The 8,813-nt window shown below is 44.2% G+C and overlaps 1 pseudogene; it reads left to right on the top strand.

Annotated features, from left to right (window-relative positions):
- The first annotated feature begins 307 nt into the window (after positions 1-307).
- Positions 308-8,813, top strand: part of LOC123072870 (ABC transporter C family member 10-like) — a 73,742-nt pseudogene continuing 65,236 nt past the window's right edge.

Genomic DNA, 8,813 nt, shown 5'->3' with positions numbered 1-8,813 from the left:
CAACTTTGTGTGGTGTGGCGAACATCCACATTACTGTGTTTGGACTTTCTGATTTCGCTCCAGTACAAGTGAATTGTTCTTGGTCCGTTTCTTCATTCAAAACAGCTATCATCTTCTATTTGTCCTCCCCTGACTAGTTTCTTGTTCATGGTTGCTGCAGGGCTGCAGCAGGAGCTGATCCCCTCACAAGTCAGTTCTCTCCTCACATCTAGCTAAATCATTGTTGCTACCTTTTGACCAGCACTAACTGAAATCTGGGATCTCACTACAGTATATACTTTATAACTGCACTTCAGATTCTTGGGAGATGAATTTGTGTGGGAGCCCAATATGCTCCAACCAAGATGTGGCCTCGTGTGCTTCAAAGAAAATATTTTCAACTCCTCTACCTGCATGAATCATTTGGTGGCGATTGGCGGCGTCGCGATGCTTCTGTTCATGCTCACACTCCAGCTGTTTGTCGAAATTCCAAAGAATAAAGCATCCCCAAGGCAGCTTATCATGCTCACTTCACGGCTACATTTGGCTGCTGTGCTCTTCAGTGGCTGCCTGGGTTTGGTTTATCTTGGGCTAGGAATCTGGGTGCTGGGAAATAACTTCAATCAGGGTGCTTCTGTTTACCTGTCACATTGGTGGCTTGTAACATTATCTCAAGGGTTGAATTTGATCCTTACCAGCTTCGCTTTCAGCATCAGGCCTCGGTTTCTTGGAGCCGCATTTGTTTGATTTTGGTCCGTCTTGCTGATCATCTTCGCAGCATTCATCTCTAGTTCTTCAGTTGTTTATATTGTTGCAGAGAAGACTATCACAATTAAAGCTTGTTTGGATGTTCTGTCCTTACCAGGTGCAATTCTCCTCCTTCTCTATGGCATTCAGCACAGGGTTGTTGAAGAGGGTTATGGAAGAACTGGAAATGGTTTACACGAGCCCCTGAACCAATGTTTTAAATAGCGGGCTATGAGCCTATGACATATAGCGGCAACCCTTAAAAACAGCTATAGCTGGGCTATAGTGGGCTATAGCGAGGCTATAGCGGCAAATTATATATGAAATCATTTAGCGGCAACATGCTCAAACAACTATAACGGAGCTATAGCGGGGCTATAGCCGGCTATTTGAAACTATGCCCTGAACATGGCGGCAGGCAGTGAGGTAGCCGATTCTGAGAGTCGGGTAACTACCTTTGCTAAAGCTGGGTTTTTCAGTGAGATGTCATTTTGGTGGCTGAATCCTTTAATGAATAAGGGGTATGAGAAGCCCCTTGAGGACAACGACGTGCCACTTTTAGGCGCCATGGATCTAGCACAGAACCAGTACTTGATGTTCATGGAGAAGCTGAACAGCAAGAAGAGAAAAAAAATCACCATCAACACAACACCATGGATCTTCTGGACTATTGTTTCTTGTCACAAGCATGCGCTCTTGGTCTCAGGTTTCTTTGCTTTGCTCAAGGTTCTCACCTTATCTACTGGCCCAATACTTCTCAAGGCATTCATCAATTTATCACTTGGGAAAGGGACCTTTAAATATGAAGGGTACGTGCTTGCTGCGATGATGTTTGTCTGCAAATGCTGTGAATCATTGTCTCATAGACAGTGGAATTTCCGCATTCGGAGATTAGGACTGCAGGTGAGGTCATTCCTGTCAACAGCTATTTATAAGAAACAACAGAAGCTATCAAATGCAGAAACAATGAATCACTCTTCTGGGGAAATTATGAACTATGTGAATGTCGATGCCTATCGGATTGGGGAATTCCCATACTGGTTCCATCAAACATGGACAACAAGCGTTCAGCTTTGCATTGCTCTAGCAATTTTATACAAAGCGGTTGGTGCTGCAACGCTTTCATCGTTGGTTGTCATCATTATCACCGTACTCTCCAATGCTCCATTGGCCAAACTGCAACACAAGTTTCAGAGTAAACTTATGGAAACGCAAGATTCAAGATTGAAGGCCATGTCTGAGTCACTAGTTCATATGAAGGTCTTGAAACTTTATGCATGGGAAGCTCACTTCAAGAAAGTCATCAAGGGGTTGAGGGAGGGTTGAGTACAAGTGATTGTCAGCATTCCAGCTTAGGAGGGCATACAACAATTTCCTTTTCTGGTCATCACCCGTTTTGGTTTCGGCAGCGACCTTTCTAACCTGCTATCTTTTGAAAATCCCTCTTGATGCTAGCAATGTCTTCACCTTTGTGGCAACTCTACGTATCGTGCAGGACCCAGTTAGGTCAATACCAGATGTTATTGGAGCTGTGATACAAGCTAAGGTTGCTTTCACTCGGATATCAAAGTTCCTTGATGCACATGAGCTAAACGGACAAATTAGGAAGAAATACTGTGTTGGCATTGACTACCCTATATCGATGAATTTGTGCAGTTTCTCATGGGATGAAAATCCATCAAAACCAACACTAAAGAATATAAATTTGGTGGTCAAAGTTGGAGAAAAGGTTGCAATTTGTGGAGAGGTAGGGTCAGGAAAGTCGACGCTTTTGGCTGCTATACTTGGAGAGGTCCCCAAAACTAAAGGCACAGTATGTTCTCTTACTACCTTCATCTTTTCATGAAGCAGAAAACCACATGGCTGTTAGTTTATGAGGTAATGATGTGCTGGTGTTATCTTTATCGCCCAATTGTGTAATCTTATAAACCTTGCCACTCTATTCCGAAATGTCTTTTCAGAATTTACTGCCTAATAGTTGGGGAGCATAGCATTGTTGTATGCAAGATCATTAAAGTATGTTTAAAAGATACACAGCATGTTGACAACTGTATCGCGTTCGGTTTTCCAAAGTTGATATAAAAATAATGCTTGACAATAGTTGCCACTTTGAAGTATGCCAACTAATTATTATTTTCGTCATAAGAACTTAATATCAAATTATTGATCTTTGCATAAAAAAATTCAGATCCATGTCTTTGGGAAGATAGCATACGTTTCTCAGAATGCATGGATCCAAACAAGGACTGTGCAAGACAATATTCTCTTTGGATCTTCGATGGACAGGCAAAGATACCAAGACACACTCGCGCAGTGCTCATTGGTCAAGGACCTTGAAATGCTGCCATATGAAGATTGTACTCAGATTGGGGAGAGAAGAGCAAATCTTAGTGGTGGTCAGAAACAGCGTGTCCAGCTTGCTCGTGCACTATACCAAAATCCAGACATCTATCTTCTTGATGACCCTTTCAGTGTTGTTGATGCCCATACAGCAACAAGTCTCTTCAATGTAAGGATCATATAAACAGATGCATATGTTTTACTATTTGATTGTGAACTGTTTTCGAGTAAATTACACAGAAACATACCTTTTGAGGTTGATGTATAACAGAAAACCACAACTTCAGTTATTTTTTTCACATAAGGAGTATTTTTAGGCTGATGGTCAGAGGAGTATTTGACACAAACACCTTTGACCACCGCCCCTTTAGTTTCTCTCCCTCGGCCAGGCCCCTGTTTGGCCAGACCAAGCTGTTCTTCCCCAACTCCAGTGAGACACTTTCTAGGTCTACTGCAACCTGTGAACAATTTTTAAATTAATTTTGTCTGTAGCATCATCAACTCTCCTGATCATGTCCCACTGTCCAAATCTTAGAGAAATCCTACCAGGGAGTGTCCAGTTGGCATACGCGCTTTGCTGACACATTGGCATTGGCGGCAGAGGTGCTTAGTTTTGTCAGAGATAGAGAGATAGAGGCGGGCCTGCCCAGAGGAGGAAGACAAGTTGGGAAGGGAGACGCTTCTTGTTATGTGAAAAAATTAACTGGAGTTGTGGTTTGTTGTTTACATCAGTCCCAAAAGGTGTGTTTCTGTGTACTTTATTCACTGTTTTACGAAGCTCTTTTTTAAGAGGGATCTTTTTTTTTGGAAATGGAGGACCGCCGGCCTCTGCATCTGGATGATGCATGCAGCCACTTTATTAATTATTCACACAAGACCTTACAAAGTCATACAACAGTAAGACCGAAGCAACCGTCTAGGCAACAAAAGTGTCGCTACTCCTATCCAAGAGATGAAGGGATGCTGATAGTCTGGCCTAGTACCAAACAGACCTCGCAGCCAAACCTAACATCTAAGACCTGAGGTCCCATCCAGGACGCCTGCCGGGTATGGGTCACCTACTAGTCCGGCGCACCCCTCAACCAGGACGCCTGCCGGGTCTGAGGCCGCCGCAGCCACCTGCCACCAATCCATCTTCAGAGCTGTACTGCTACATCTACGTTGCTCGGTCTAGCTGCCGTCAACGCCACCACGACGCCAGACCGCGTCACCCTCCTGCGCGAGTCCATCTCTGCGCATCGGACGCAGAGTCACCACAGCGCCATGCCGCCGAGACCCGCTGCCATCAATGAGTGAGATGCCGCACCGCTCCACCAGAGAATCCGTCCTCTGATCCTGCATCCAACTGCTGCTCAAAAAACGATGCCCCCATGAGGGAAAACGACGCCCCAAAAGCACCGCCATCGTCCAATCCGGAAACTCCGGATCAAGGTTTTCACCCAGAGCAGCGCAAGCAAGTCGACAGAAGCTGCAAAGGCGATGTCTTCAACAAGATAACAACGCAAAAACGCCGCCATCGCCCGCCATGACCCGAGTCATAGCACGGTTTCACCGGCAGCTCCGTCTCCCCACTGTACGCCGGGACTGGATGCGAGAATCCACAACCATCTAGCCGACCACCTCCGGCGAAGAAGATGGCCACCACCTCCACGCCAAGGGCCGGAGCCCCCGACGTCCTCGTGTCGCGTGCCTAGTCCATAGGTCGCTTGCCGCGCCGGAACAAAGGATGCGCATGACGGCTCGAGGAACCACCATCCAGATCCGAATGGGATCCAGATCAGACACCATAACTGCCGACATGATCTCTTCGTCGCCGCTGTAAGTGCATCTAGTGCCCCTTAGTGATTTTGGTGTATTGAAGACTTATATGTTAATTGACTAATGCATTTGTGAGTGTACACAAGTCTATATGTCTATGAGGAGTTTGATATTTACAGAGAAAGTCGACCCCTAAAAATGAAGTTCTTCGACTGAAGACTTTGACTTTCTGAAGACTTTGAAAGTGAAGAAATTGGTGTGACCTTGAAAACTTGGTATTCATTCGTGGAATATGAAGCGTGAAGACTTTTGTTTTCGTAGTTTCATTTTCTCTTTCTTGAGTCATAGGAAACACCGTACTGTTAAAGGGGGTCGAGGAAATACTAAGGAAAATTTTCCATGTGATGCTTAACTTAAAATTCTACACCTACCAATCCCTTCGAGTGAAGCCATTGGAAATCTCATACAGTACAGTCATATTCTTCAGTGACAGAGACGAAGTTCTTCTGGTCTCTGAGGAATTTGTTCTGACTGAGGAGTTAGGAATTCGCTAGTGCGGATTGCCTACACAGTGAGGAACATGATAGCCCTGAGGAGTTTGCTACTCAAAATTCCGACCATTGCTGTGCTATGCGCCAGCTGTACCAAAATATCTATCCACCTAACGGTCATATCATTGAAGGGAATTTATGTCTTATCATGGCGGGCTGCTCCCTAGGCTATAAATAGTCGCCCCCTACAACCACTAGCTGGTTGGCTACTCCGAGAGAAACTGACACTTGTCATTTGATAGCAACCCATCCTCCGAGGACTTTGAGCGAAAATCATGAAGTGAGGAAAAACCAAAAACCCAAACCCAAACACCTACAAACCCCAAGTGATTGAGCATCACTGAAGAGATTGATCATTCGTGGATCCGAAGCTTGTTACCTTTGAAGACTGTGCTTCTTCCAAACGGTTAGGCGTCATGGTTTAGAGCATCCAAGAGGAATTGTGGATCACCGAGTGACCAAGTTTGTGAAGGTTTGGAAGTCGCCTGAAGACTTACCACAAGTGATTGGGCGATGTCTGTGTGACCTTAGCTCAAGGAGAATACGGTGAGGACTGGGTGTCCTGAGCTGCGTGTTCATGACTGGGTGTCCGGGACTGTGTGTCCTCGAGTTTAAATACTCAGCCGCTCCAACCAGACGTACAACTGAGACAGCAGTTGGAACTGGTCTACCAAATCATTGTCTTCACCAAGCTTATTGGTTCTATTCCCTCAACTCTTTCATTTCCTCATAACTGTGTTGTGTGTTTGTTCATATCTATGTTTGAAGACTTTGACTGAAGACTTTCTCAATTTCCTCAGTTCAATTTCTTCAGTCTGTTTGTCTTCATCCTGTGTTATCCTGTGATTACGCTTTTGAGTACTCTATGCCTATCTTCATTTCATCATGATGACCATGCTTGTATTCTGTCATGTTTACTCTTGAGTACTTATTCCGCTGCTAGTAGTTCTTTGCTAAGGAATTTCCTCACCGACAAATTCCTCAGTGAAGAATTTCATAAAAATAACATATTCACCCCCCTCTTTCAATTTGTATCAGAGCAAGGTACTCCGTTGTTTTGTGTGATTTTGGTTTAACCGCCTGGAGTTTTAGTTATGTCGACCGCAGGTATGATCAAGGTCTCTGCTGGGTGTCCTACCTTCGATGGGACGGACTACCCCTACTGGAAGAATAAGATGCGAATGCATCTTGAAGCAATTGATAACGATCTCTGGTATGTTGTGGAAAATGGTGTTCCCTCAGTCACACCTTCTCTGAATGCTGCTGAAGTGAAGAGATTCAAGCAACTCGACTCTCAAGCGAAGAATACCATATGTGGCCATCTGAACAAAGGACAGTATGGCAGAGTGAGTGCTTTGGAGACAGCAAAGCTTATCTGGGACAGGTTGTCCAAAGTGAATGAAGGAGTCTCAACACAGCGTGACTCTCGAGTTGATGTTCTTCGCAATCTCTTCAATCGCTTCAAAAGACTCGACAATGAAAATGTTCGACAAACCTTCGATCGCCTCACTGACATTTCAAATGAGCTTCAAGCACTTGGTGCCACTGAAATCACCGACCATGAGGTGGTGAAGAAATTGCTGAGATTGCTTGATTCCTCATTTGACACTCTGGCATTGATGATACAAGAACGTGCTGATTACAAGTCACTTGATCCCGCTGATATTCTCGAGAGGCTAAATACTCATGAGTTCCAACTTGCTGAAAAAAGGGATCTCTATGGTTCAAGCTATGGCAGATCATGTGCACTGAAGGCCAAGGCAGTATCTGAGTCCAAAGATGAAGACTCTGGTAGCAGCCTTGGCGATCCTGAAGAACTAAGCCATGATCTGGCTCTGCTCGTGAAGAAGTTCAAAAGTTCTCAAGACGCAGTCGCCTTGGAAGACCCTCAAGGAGCAATGATTCCTCATCCAGTGACTACAAGAGGAGGCTCTGCCACAAATGCAAGAAACCTGGACATTACATTCAAGATTGTCCACAGTGGGAAAAGGAATCAAAGAAGAAGAAATACAAGGATTACTGTTCGGATGATGCGAAGAAAAAGAAGAGATCCACAAAATCTTCATCATCAAAATCCTCAAAGCCTTCATATCACAAGAAGAGAAGCTCCTAGAAGGCTAGGGTATTCATTGGCAAGGAAATGGACTCTGAGGCTGAATTTGAAGAAAATGAGGAAGAGGAGTCATCTGAAGAGTCCGAATCCGGAGTGGCGAGCCTAGCTCTCGCTACTGCATTCGTCAGCAAGTCTATCTTCAACACTGAATAAAATGACCTCACCAACAAGGCTGATGAAGGGGATGATGACTACGCTCCCACCTATTGCTTCATGGCAAAGGGTGCCAAGGTACTCAAATATACCTCATCTGAATCAAGTGAGAATGAATCTAATGAAAACCTTAAGCCCAGCTATTCTAAACTTGCTAAGATTGCTGTAAAACAACAAAGGGCTTTAGAAAAGGTTCAAAATATGCTAGACAAAAGTGATGATATGTTGGGTGAAGAAATGGATCACACTGAAACTTTGACTGGAAATCTTCAGAGACTTCAGTCCAAGCTTGACAATCTTCAAAGTCATCATAACACTCTCTTATCGGATCATGAGAAGCTTTCTTATGAATTTCTTCAAAGAAAGCAAGACCTTGAGAAGCTAAGAGTGAGTTATGAAGATCTTCAGAAGGAGCGTGATTCATTACTTGCTCAACAAATCAGCACTTCTCAGGAAGAATTTGTTCCTCCATGCTTGAAGTGCATTGAACGTGAATCTGCTAATTCTTCACCTGAATGTTCAAATGCTGCTAATGTTTCAAATTCTTCACGTGCCTCTGCTATCACTAATTCCTCATCTGAGGACATTGCTAGTATCATTGATGATGCAGGGTTGAAGGAATTGTACATGACAGGCATGTACAAAAGCCTCAAAGGGCATCAGGCTCTGTGTGATGTGCTTAAAAAGTAGATCCTCAATAGGAACCCTAGGAAAGAGGGTATTGCCTTTGAAAGGAAACTCAATGCTGATGGTACATATTGGAAGCCTGAGCAGTACCCCAAAACTACATGGGTTGCTGCAAAGGGACCTCCAGTTGATCCATCTAACTTATCTGGATTTGCATGTGAATCTCCTCATTCTGATGATGAGTCATTTGACTCCAACTATAAACTGCTCAAAAATCAGAACGGTGAAGTATTTGCTAGATATGTTGGTACTAACTGCAGGAACGGTCCCCCTATGAAGAAAATCTGGGTTCCCAAAAGATGCCTTAAAAATCTTCAGGTGAATGTCATCATGACGCCACCTGTGAAGAATAGGAACCCCAGATCAAATTCTTCATATGGACCAAATTCTTCATATGGATCAAAGTCCTCATATGAACATCATCGTGCTAACCCGTCTATTTCGCAGGGAAGATATAAGGATTATGGATATGTGCATTATTCTGC

The sequence above is a fragment of the Triticum aestivum genome, chromosome 1A (assembly GCF_018294505.1).
Source record: "Triticum aestivum cultivar Chinese Spring chromosome 1A, IWGSC CS RefSeq v2.1, whole genome shotgun sequence".
Taxonomy (NCBI): Eukaryota; Viridiplantae; Streptophyta; class Magnoliopsida; order Poales; family Poaceae; genus Triticum; species Triticum aestivum.
This window is presented reverse-complemented; position numbering and strand designations above follow the sequence as displayed.